Genomic DNA, 12,655 nt, shown 5'->3' with positions numbered 1-12,655 from the left:
TGTCAAGCTGAGGGGCGAGGGTCCATCACCCCGTTTTGCTGTAGCCCCCAAAGTCCTTCCTTGGGGGCCTCCCACGTGATCATGCCTGTCTTAGATCGTTCCTTCCTTGGGGAATCTTACCTGTCATTGGCTAACCGACCAAGCATTGGGGGCCAGGCAGGGTGAAGTAGCAGAAGCGGAGGAGCTCCTGCCAGGGAGATAAGCTTTTGTCTCCTTGCTGGCTTACAGTCAAAGGTCATTCCCTCAGCCTTAGCCTTGGTGGGGGTTACAGCTTCTGATACCAGGCAGGGCGGTTCCCAACAAACTACGTTGCGGGGGAGGGGTGAGTCTTTACCAGTGATAGTACCAAACAGAGCACCAGTCTTACTCAGTGCTGTAAGAGTCACTGACAAACTTTTAAATGAAGTTGAAAATTTGGCATTAGTTTTTAACCTGATCTGCCCAGACATCCAGTTCCATACCCCAAAGCCTTCTCTGGATGGACTGGTGTGAAGATCACAATCACAGCACCACGCCACCAGCTGAGAGCACTCCCACTGGTGACTGCGACTTTAGAGCCACCCAAAGAGCAATTTTCTTATAGATACCAAAGAAATTTGATGATTACAATGTGCCAGAGATGGGAGAAAAAGACACCAGCACATTACAGGACAGACAAAGCAACAGAGGCTAAGAAGAGCTTGTGACAAGTCTGGAAAGTGTGGCCGTGGGGACATTTGTGCCTTCCCACAATTTACCACCCCTAGAAGCCCAAACCCCCTTCCTTTGTCTATTACTTCTCCACAATTTATTGTCTTTTGTTTAAATGGTGTATGAGCTCCTGAGGTTAACCACTTCTTTGAGTCCTCATTTCATTTCCACAAAGGTTTCCATGCACACAGAAATTAAAATTTTACATCTAATGAAATTTCTATGCTTTTTCTTCTGTTCATCTGTCCCTTGTCAGTCTGATTTGCAGGTCCAGCCCCTGACCCTAGGATGACAGAGGAAAGGTTTTTTCCCCCTTTACATGTCCTCAACGTGTGATCAAGATTCTGCCTCAAGGTCTGTTTGTCTGGTACTTCCCCCAAGACATCCTTGTGGCTCAGCCCTCTCCTCTGATGCTCTTCCTGTTTGCCTGCACACCTTCTCAATGAGCTCTACCCTGACCACTCCCACTTAAAACTGTAACTACTCCAGCATTCCTGGACCACCCTATTTTGCTCAATTTCTTTCCTATAACCCTCTCACCATCTAACATACTATATAATATATGTACACTTCTTGTACATTGTCTTTCTCTTTAAAATGTAAACTCCAAGAGGTCAAGAATTTTGTCTGTTCTATGCACTGATGTATCTCAAGTGACTAGAACAATATCAGGTACATAGCAGAAGCTCAGATTAGGCTGAAAGATATCCTAAATTCTCCTTTTGATTATGTGACTTTAACTGAATCATTTATGTGAATATTAGTATTATGTTTTTTAAACATACGAAAGAGAAATAAAGTTCATGCCGAGGAAGGCATAAAGCCTTTTAAGAGATCCCCATCTTATTTAGAATAAAGAAAAACAAGAAGAATACTGCATATTTTATGGTAAGCTTCATTAGGCTAATTTAACAAAAGCTGTTTATTTAAACTCTTGGTCTTTGTGGCAAAAATTTCAAATTAACTTCATTCAATCACACTGCTATGCTGAACTGGCAATCAACTCTGATTATATCTTACAGTCGATCACACCAATGCACAAAAAGATGAATTGGCTTACCTAAGATCACATGACCTGTTTCAGTAAAGACTTTTGAAGCATCTTAAACAGATTCTTTTCTGACAAAGGCTTTCAGAGTATTTCTAAATTAAGATTTCTTTTTTTCCCCAACTGAATGTTTTCTTGCATAAAATATAGGAAATACAAATTCTTTGATAATACTTCAAATGGATTAAATTACTAAAGGCTTACTTATATCAAACAAGAAATCTATTTTTTATTCTGTTATTGTAGTAATTTATAATAAATATTGTGAAAACAGAACATGCAATTTGTCATTGTTTTATCTGATTTCATGATAAAACTATTGGCACAAATTACATGCTCTTTATAAAATTCTTCAGTCTCTTTGAAGTACATATTGCTGTCAGTACTAATTCTCCCCATCATGGTTTGCACGGCAATTCTCCTCCAGCAATTACACCTTTATGATGAGAATGTCCACCCAAGATCTTTCAAAGGGTCAAGTATGGCCAGCATTCGGTCGCTTGGTAAACACCTTAGCACAAGATCCAATATTAGGCCCATCAGCAATGACAATGACACTAAAATGCTTCTATCCTATCTTGTGTCCCAAGGCTGACAAGTTAGAATGAGGCTTCCTATTGCTAAATAACTTTCGTGAGAAAAGTTAATGATCTTTTTCTCAAGGTCCATCATTTGGGGCAAGGTGATGACATGCTAACAAGAATTAGAAAGAACAGTGTAAGGCCTAAAGACAGGAAGAAAACCAATTCTAAAACTGATGGAGAAAGTGAAATTTATTAAAATTAATTCAACAAATATTTATTGAGCCCTGGCTCCTCTGGCTCAGTGGATTGAGCATTGGCCTGTTAACAAAGAGGTCTCCAGTTCGATTCCCAGTAAGGGCATATGCCTGAGTTGCAGACCAGGTCTTCAGTTGGGTGTGTGTGAGAGGCAATGGATAGGTGTTTCTCTTCCTCTCTTTCTTCCTGCCCTGACCACTCCCTTCTCCCTAAAAATAAATAAATAAAATAATTTAAATAAAAAAATATGTATTGAGCATGCACTATTCTAATATTCTAAGTGACAGGGATTCCAGGGGGAATAAGAGAATCAAAGACCCTGTCCTTGTGGCGATTTTGGTCCAGTGGGGAAATCGACCAATACGCCACAAAATAATGTATATATCAGGAGGTATAGTCAATTTAATGTAATGTCAGGTACCGATAACATGGCTTGAAGAGACAGCCAGGGGAGATGGGAGCTGGAAGAGAGGTGGGTGCAAAAGTACTACTTCACGTAGGTTGGTTAGGGAAACATTTGGACAGGGACCTGAATAAACTGAGAGCATTTTCTGCAGGGGAACTCGGGAAAAGGCAAAAACAAAAAATGCAAAGACCCTAACACAGCAACGAGTCTACTGTTTTCTTCAGAACAAAGTGATGCAGCTAGAGCGGAGTGAACACAGCAGAAGGGGGGAGAGCATGAGATCAGAGATGGGCAGGGCCACCCTGAAGACCTTAATAATAATATCAAACAAGGTAGAGCTCACTACGTTTTGCTATTATTAATACACTGGAACCACTAACAATCCTTTTGGGTACTACTATCAGATTTTTAACGATGGGGAAACTAAGGCACAGAGAAGTTGAGAAATGTACCCGAGTTCCTGCAACTAGTGTGTGCAGAGTGGGCACAGGCCACCCTGCTCCAGAAACCGTGCTCCTCAGCACCATACCGCACCGTCTGTGGAGACCGTGGAGAAGGGCAGAGATTCCACTCTGACCACCATGGAAAGTCACTGAAGAATTTAAAGCAGGGGAGTGACATGATCTGCATTTTAAAAATATCATTCTGGCTGCTGCCTGCAGAGTAGACTGTACAAGGACAAGAGAGGACGGCTCACAATGCTTCTTGCCCAGGCCCAGCACCAAGAGCAGGAGCATAACCTAAACATGACCCACCTCCCATATCCATCTTTCCTGCACAGACAGGGCTGCAGCAGCTATAAATATCTGCCCTCGGTGCAAAAGGCTGCACACCAACTCCAGCCCTTCAGTCCAGTGACCCTGTGAGGTGACTCATCCACCTCTAAGCTCTCTCCAGTCAAACCACCATCCTGTAATTTCCCTCTCTAACTCCACCAGGCCCTTCTCTCTCTCTTCATTCAAACAATTCCTGAAAGTCCAACTTTCCCACATTCAACCTCAATCAGCCGAAATACAATGCTCCAATTCTCCATCACATCTAATGCCATAAAATGTTTAATGGAGCATATTTAATATATCACTGGCATTTCATCCACACAAACTCCCTCTATTCACAAAGAAGTATGCTTTTTGTTTTAAAGTATGTATCATTTATTATAGGTTTTATGAAAGGAAGACACTACTTGGAAATGATATTGCCAGGCTGTCTGCTAGGTAAGATTCCAGAACTTCAAGAGACAGCAGACCTGAGTTTAAACTCTATTTCTCTCATTACTGGATTTATGACCTTGAACAAGTCAAACTGCAGACTCTCCATTGCATTATTGCACAGAATGATGACAGCCCCAGCCCAGAAAGCCATGAGGAATATGGGGTACAGGGTTGAACTAGCAGATAATAGGAACTAGCCATGTGGGTTTTTTTAATTGTTCAGTCCATTTCATCCTTCCTTCAAAGGGAGCTAAGTTTTTTAATATGCAAAAGCACAATTCCTCAACTTCATTTTGTTAGTTTTTACCTTTTGAATCTATTTCAAATAAATTTATTTGGTTCTAATTTGTTATAAATATACATACATTACAACAAAAGCATGCTTATGTATATGTTTTTAGAGACCAGGTTTTCTCAGTCAAAGGTGCCAAATGACCAGACAACAACAGCACAGGCTCATGTACAGTCGGCACTGGTTCGCTACACCCACTGAGCACACAGCTCCCTCTCTCAGACAGTTCTTGAATGGTAAATTACTCAAAGCTTTTCTTTTCTTTTTTTTGATAATTTTAAAAAGATCTTATTTATTTATTTTTAGAAAGATGGGAAGAAAGGGAGGCAAACATTGATGTGTGAGAGATACACCGACTGGTTGCCTCTTGCACACCCACAACCAGGGACCTGGCCTGCAACCCAGGCATGTGCCCTGACTGGGAATCGAACTGGTCACCCTTTGGTTCACAGGCCAGAGCTCAGGCCACTGAGCCACACCAGCCAGGGTGGAAAATTACTCAAAGCTTAAAATTCTTTCACTGAGCTTTAAGCCTGGCCTGACAAAGACTGGGGAAGAAGTGCCTTTACCTCCCAGAACAATGAAACCGGGACTTTGACACAGTGTTTAACTTGGGAAACTGTCTCAGCACTATGTGTGTAAAAAGTTGCCAGGAATGACCATGTTTTGATTATATATCCTCCTTCCTTTTCTTTAATTAAAATACCATATATGCTCTAAGCTCTCACTCAAAGATAATCCCTTTTAATATTAAGTGAAGTTTAAAAGCAACCACTAGATCCTTCAAAGATGTTACTTTTACATGACATATGACAACGGACGATTCTGAGGAATATACAACCATTATAAAATATAATGCTTAGCTCAAAAACATCCTTTGGTTAGGGGTAGATTACCCCTTTGGTCTTAATAAGCTCATACTATAAGGACCGAGAGCTGCAATAGCTAACTTTGTGTTGGAACTAATCCAACTAGATTGGAAAATATTAATTAGAAGTATGTGAGAACAACCTTTCTGGAACATTCATTGTTCCTGATACTAAAGAATAATTTTGCAGAAGTGGCTACTCTCTATGGGTCCCTCCCCAAAATGGTTTCATCAGAAGATGAATGACCTTTCCAGAGATCAGACTGCTCACCTGAATCTTTACTCAATCTTCAACTCATTTTTCATTAAACTGAGCAGGTATCAATGTTGCCCAATGAGGCACCACTGGCATTCTAGCAGGTCATTTCTTGTGAGGGTCTGTCCAGTGCATTACAGATATTGTGGCATCCCTAGTTCACGGGCACTAAATGCCATTGCATCCTACATGACAATTTAAACATAATTCCCAATCCCCTTGAGAACCTTTGATTGGCATTTTATGGCCAAAAAATAAAAATTTTCATTTGAAAAACTAATTTATACGGAGTTAAAATAGAAGTGAAGTTTTGCCCTGCATTCATTCCAGTTTTTAAACAAGTAATTAAACCAGGTCTGGAGGGCCCATAAAAAACTGGGCCCGTTTGCCACCGTGGCCACAAGAAAATCTTTTTTAAAAGACATGGTTTTATTCTCGAGTTAAAGTTTTCTTGTAAAATTATTGTTACATCAACAGCCTCTAGAATGTGGCTATCTATGAATACCTGTCCACATAAACATTACATTACAAATAAATTTCTTCTAACCTCTCATTCCCCAAGGGAAGAGTTTTAAAATCCAGCAAGAACATTATTCTGGAAGCAGATAACCTGTCATCACATCTATTTAGACTCAATCAAATGCCATTTTCAAAAGTATTCTTACAGAATCTGTGCACAGTAAAATAATTCCTTTCAAACCAGTTGGACTCTAGATATTCACAATGAGGGGATTACACATTTATTTGTGCAATTTTTATGTATTTTAATCCCTGCACTGATCTTCTGTGTCAGAGTGTCAAGTGACTAAATCCGGTAAATGCACTGCATGGTAAATTAACAGCTGTCCCAAACCAAGCTGGGAGGGAACCACATTTAAGAACTTTTCAAAGAGAACGGCAGAGAGAACTGTAAACCCCCAACAGTTGAACACGGAAATCAAGAGACAGCAATTCATTTCACAGAACTTTGTTACCTTACCTCACACAATTCCAAAGAGTTTCTCTCTGCCTCTGCCAGGGTAGACTCCATCGTGTCAAATCAGGTTTGGGAAGCACCATGAAGAAATATGGTTCATTCTCCTTAAAATTGTGGACCAGGCCTCCCCACGGACAATTTCATTCATAGGAGCGGCCCGACTGAAGGGAAGGTGGTCTGGAGCCCTAACGTGCCTTTGAGGCTCGTCAGGGCCACGTCACCGATGCTCCCGCTTCTCTTCCGCTTCCCCCAAAGCTCCAGAAATAAACTACTAAGTGGGATTCGAGAAGACCTCTACCAGGAGACTCCTGGTCCGCCAAGAACAACACTGAGGGTCACTTCCGCCCTTCATCAAGACTTATCATTGCTCAGGCATCCTAAGTGAAAAAACATAACTTATCAGTGTCCCTTCAGCTGAGGCCGCTGTGGCCACACCCCTGTAAAGGGTACAGGATGCAATCACCCCATCCTCCCCTCAGCTTCCTTCCTTTGCTTTTCCATGGGAGAATTCCAAAGAATGAGTTATATGTGTGCACACACACAGAGTGGGCTGAAGTCAACCAGCGAACTGTTACCACAAAGACGGGAACTTCTGTTTGATTTACTCAGAAGAGAGTGCTCACTGTCTGGGAACTTGAAAAAACAATTTATTAGTTCCATTAATCAGATATAACATTCATTTAGGTGACTGAAATAGGCTTACTGTACCCTAACCAATCTGGAATGGGGCTTGCAAACTTGTGATTCCAACTGTAATAAAGGAATAAAGCCTTTTCAATGATCACATAGCTTTAATTAAAAGCCAAAATTCTGCATATCAACCCAAAAGTTATTTGCAGATCTCACTTTTAATGCAAAAATAAATACAATCACCAATCTAGCTGGTGCTCTTGTCTTTCGTTGAGAAGAGGTTGGGAGCTGCTGGTTCAGATGCATTGTTCTTTAATGGAGAAAGGGGCCTCCTAAATCTGCGGACTCACCCTCACCCAGGGCAGTCATTACAGTTTTTCAGTGCTGGTGGATAAGGGCGAATGCAATCAAAAGCTGTAAGACCCTATCTTTCTAGCAAACTTCCAGGAAAGCAAGATGAAACATCTTCATTTGTCACATGCTTCTGCCATGCAGAGAGGTAGACTGATTTGAGCTCCGCACTACATTTGGCGGTTGTGGTTTCCTCTCTAGTTCCCTTAACCCCAGACATAGTTTGCCACGAAGCTTCAAGGGGCCACAGTGCTTTGGGCTGGTTCTGGAATGGACTAGAACTCCAGAACCGCTCCATCCTCCAGCCAGGCCTCTTTTGGATATGCAAACCCAACTGAGTCTTAGAAAAAAACACTGCAGATTTTTGGGAGTGTCCCAGCAAATAACAGTAATAGCAAGCATGTACAAAATGCCTACTATGTACCAGGGACACAGAGTAGATGCTTTATGCCCTAATGGGTGTCACTGTGCTCTAAGGCTGAGGTCAATAGTGATATTAGCCCCATGTTACAGATGAGGAAGTGACAGCGGCTAGCATTTAAAGTTAGATCTGAATGACGGCCAAGCCGATGCTCATTTACAATGTGCTGCCTCCCTCAAATAACACTGTGAAAGTGACAGCGACCTCACTGACTCACAGGTGGCCAGTGGGCCCACCGTGGCCTCAGTCACTATTCTGAGATTAGGAAAAATAATCTTGAAAGGATTGTTCACTGGCATTAAAGATACCAACAGCCCATGAACAACATACGCCTCAACAACATCAGCATCCCTGTTTTCATCCTTAGAGAAAGTGTATAATCTTGACCTCTTGCCTGCTTCCTGCTTATGGACCACCAGACTCTCTACGTGAAGAGAGACTCACGTAGTCTGGTCATGGTGCAGCTGTTAGCACCCCTCATTTCCACGTTCCTAGGCCCCACCTGATGCTTCCACTGCTCTGGCCTCTCAAGCCATGATTCTTTCCCTTCCAAATATTGTAACATTTTCCACATATGCCACTTCAGCCGAACTCTAGGGTCTGGTCCACCCACCTGTCATTGATGTTTACGTGACAGTCTATAACAAACAGGCTATTTTCCTACATAAAGGAAACCTACTTCCCACAGTACAAGCCATTGTCATAATGGAACGAGATTTCCAAGTTGATCAAGAAAGAAACTTACAGAGTAAAGCAAAGGAAGTTAGATTAGATAAATGTTGGCGCTCAGACTCAGGCCATCACACGCACACACCCTTCCACGGGGACAGTATTTCTTAAACACAGGTCATACAGCCAGGACCCTCTCAATCACAGGAACCTATTGGCTTGAGAAGGTACGGCCAGAGAAACATAGTGTCAACTACAAAATTACCATATGCTATTTTTCCTTTGTCCAAAACCACACCCCTCTGGGAAGAAAGGCCAAAAAGAAAATCAACAACATCAAACAAAATGGGGAAGCCCATTAGTACTAATATTGAATTCATATAACACCATAGCACTTCACTCACTATGACGTCCCATGGTGTTAGGCCCTGGGAGATCACTGTGAACAGCACAGACATGGCCCCTGCTCTTTCTTGCAGAACTTCTATCTTAGAGAGAGAGAGAGACGCTCAGTAACAACAGATATACAACGAATTCTTTACTTACTACTATGATACAGGCTACGAAGGAAAAAGAGACTGTTGTGAGGGAATGGATGAGCAGCTGGCATGACCCAGGCCAGAGAACAAGAGAAAGCTTCCTCAAGGAGTCAGTGTGTGGACCAAATTCTGAAGGACGACTTGACTAGGAGGTGGGTAGGGAGAGGAGGGTAGAGGAGAGAGAGACCATCCCACAGCTATGCAGAGGTCACACAGGGGGACGCAACCTGACACTTTCAAAGACCAGTGTGACTAGAGCACAGAGGACAAGGGAGAGATGTGGCCGGTAAAGAACAAACTAGAAACTTTATGCCTCCATGAACAGGGAGAGAAAGGGAGGCTTAAAAAAGGGGAATGGAAATCGTTCCTTTTCCCCACCTCCATAAGGTCTCCTGAAAGCCCAACTGATGATCACCATTCTCAACATTCTAAGCTATTGATTTAGCCAGGATACTCGGATTGTAAGTGATTTGTGGGTGCTGAAAGGATTAATCATAGAAAATTAAAGACATCACTTAACTGAAGTAGCTTATTCCCAAAGCTCAAAGAGTATTTATTAAGAGGAAAGCAGAGAAGAGCAAAGCCATCATTCTTAGATTACAATATAAATGGACAATGGAATATTCAACGCTTTATGCTGGTACCAAAAACACAAAACAGAATCAAGGTTAGTACATCAGGAAGGAACAATCCTTTTCCTGAAAAGCACATCGTGAATTTCCTTTGTGTTGATGCCTTTTGCAAGCCTCTGAGTCTGGCATCATCACTCATGTGCGTTATTTAAGTTTTGCAGCAAGTATCTGCTTATCAGCTACAATATTTTTGGGCTGCTTGTCCTTCTACACTGTGTTCATAAAGAAGCCAGACGAATGCTCCTCTCTCATGGTCACTGCGCTTTCAGATTCCCAGAGTCTCCCCATGGAAATGCACATCGGTCTGTGTACAAATCAGAAAAGTGTTTTTGAAAATATGTCAAAAATGAGACAGCTGCTGAAAGATCAAGGGGAGGACCTCCAATTAAAACCAAATAGACACATGCCCATGAAATATGTGTTTTTAAAAAATTTGACTTAGAATGTAGCAGGTGATCAAATTTAATTTTTTAAAAAGGAGAAAGAACTCATGGACACAGACGACAGTGTGGTGACTGCAGGGGGGAGGGGTGTGGGTAGAGGTGGAAGAGAGTATAGGGGGAATAAATGCTAATGGAAAAAATATTAGAAAAATAAAATTAAAAAATAATGGCTATCACCTGTTATCTATTAAAAACTTACTACTTGCTCTCATTCAAAATGAGAGCATTACCTTTTACCAAAACTTACTACTTGCTCTCATTCAAAATGAGAGCATTACCTTTTACCAACAATGCTTTGCATATGGCTGAGACAGCAACGGCCCCATATCTGGGAGTTTCTGCTGACACACGTACAGAGACTCCAATATGTTCACATGAGTGGACTGAATCAGCATTTATAACATAACTACTGTAATATATGATGCAGGATCAAATACACGGATTCCCAAACCTGAAGGAAGGGTTCTCAAATGTGTGCATTAGAATCACCCGGTGAGACTCACGTTTCAAATTCTGACTCCATAAAGCAAACCGCAGCAATTTTGATTCAGCGGGGACAGGATGGGTCTGAGGAGTCTGCATTTTTAAACATTTACCCCAGCTCATTCTGATCTAGATGGTCCTTATACCACACTACAAGAGACACTGGCCTGGAGGCTCAAAACCTGATAGGCCATACATGAATGTATGTGTGGATATGAATGTCACATACAATTTTGCAATTTTGTTTTATCATAAAACTCAAAAAGGGACATGCAGCTTTGCACCTTTGTGGCATTCCCTATCCTAACAATTCTCATGATGATGATTTCCAACCCATTAGAAAAAAAGAGTATAACAGAAAGACATGCAAGTATTACACATGGCAAATGAAGACGGAAAGGGACACTCACATGAGAAAAAAGTTTTCTTCTGTGTTTAAGTCTAGAACAGGGTTGCTCACACATGGGCCACGGACCTGTGCTGGGCTGGGACTGGCGGTTAACAATCTGAGACGAGGACGGAAACTGAGCGGAAGCCTTTGGAGACTTGTACAGACATTTGTCAGAGTAATTTTAAATAATCTGTTCAATCTAGTAACAAAAATGTAGGCTTCTATCTTATAGATATTGTTTTTTATTGCATTTAACTCTTCTAATAATATGGATTTGCATACTGTTTCACAAAGGATCAGTGTCTGCGATGGATCTGAATGGTAATTCGAGGCGCATGGGCGGACGCCAGCTGGAGAATCTAGCTGTGCTTGGTCCGGTCCAGTGAACCTCCTCGCCTAGCTTAGGGACAAACCCGGCTTTCTGGGATTTCATCCCAAAGGTCAGGGGCCAGAAAGGATTTATTGAATGAATGTCCGAACAAACATCCTTCACTTCTCACAGGAACTCAGTCTGAATCTCTCAGCAATGTACCAATCTATTTTTATGTGTGTATGAATCAACTAACTTTTTTGTAGCTGTACCACCTCTTAGAATAACATTTTAGTACAATGTCCTGAGTTTACTTTCAACAGCTTTAAAAAGCACTTGTTTCACTCATTATAAATGAGTGTCTTTCAACTTTCAAAGAGACACTGGAGTTTTAATATTCAAGGATTCAGTGATGAACTTTATCACTGTAGGGTACACTGAGTATCTATCCCTTACCTGTGAATCTTTGCTGACATGAAACTATTATTTCAGGCTGTTCTCAGAAAAGCAGCTATTTTAGCCCTGACCGGCGTGGCTCAGTTGGTTGAGCCTTGTCTCAGAAATAAAAGGTTGCCAGTTTGATTCCCAGTCAATGCACATGTTTGGGGTGTCAAACCGTCCCCCGTTTGGGTATGTGTGAGAGGCAATCAATCAGTTCTCTCCTCTTCTCTTTATCCCTCACCTTACCTGCCTCTCTCTGAAAATAAATAAATATTTTTTTAAAGCAGGCAGTTAATGGTAATCTTAGTGCTGGGTCCCTATCAGCTATCAATGCTTTTCATGATATCTGGCAAAGACAACAGTAAGAAAAATAAATTATTCTAGTCAGAAGTATATGGGAAACAGGTCTCATTTTGCAGTTTTCCTGCCTCCTTGTAAACTCTAAATAATAACTGTCTCTTATTAAAAACCTGCATCTGAAACAGTATTAAAGTTAAATTCTAGACATAGTCTTACAATTCCTGTGTCAGGCCATCATACCCCTTGGCAGGGGCTAGCAGTTGCAACTTTTGCTCTGTGAGTGCTGCCGAGAATAACTTTTCTCCTTCCAAGTGATACGGTGTTTATAAAGGTGAGGGCAGAGAACCTGGGGGCATGCACCTGGGCACACAACAGACAAAGGCATAGTAACAGCAACTGCCCTCCTAGCTGCCAAGCCTATAGCCAGGATGGAAGAAAAGGGAGGATTTTCCCCCTACATTATTGGGTCCCCTTTCTAAAGGAGAAAGAAAGTCAAAATTTAAATATCCAAGTTCATTC

General features: G+C 41.6%; 1 protein-coding gene across 4 annotated transcripts in view; it reads right to left on the bottom strand.

Moving 5' to 3' along the window:
* Positions 1–12,655, bottom strand: part of HECW2 (HECT, C2 and WW domain containing E3 ubiquitin protein ligase 2) — a 348,558-nt gene that overhangs the window by 153,069 nt on the left and 182,834 nt on the right. Inside the window, exon 1 of one of the 4 annotated variants that reach the window (XM_045844602.1) lies at positions 6,530–6,829. The exons of the other annotated variants lie outside the window; for them this stretch is intronic. The gene's annotated coding sequence lies outside the window, so the exon portion shown is untranslated. Of the gene's footprint in view, positions 1–6,529; positions 6,830–12,655 lie in introns of those variants that run through there. 4 annotated transcript variants of the gene reach the window in all.

This window comes from Phyllostomus hastatus, unplaced genomic scaffold, assembly GCF_019186645.2.
Source record: "Phyllostomus hastatus isolate PE091 unplaced genomic scaffold, TTU_PhHast_1.1 phas_contig_1, whole genome shotgun sequence".
NCBI classification, from domain to species: Eukaryota; Metazoa; Chordata; class Mammalia; order Chiroptera; family Phyllostomidae; genus Phyllostomus; species Phyllostomus hastatus.
The sequence above is the reverse complement of the archived record's forward strand: the minus strand, read 5'-3'. Positions and strand labels throughout refer to the sequence as shown.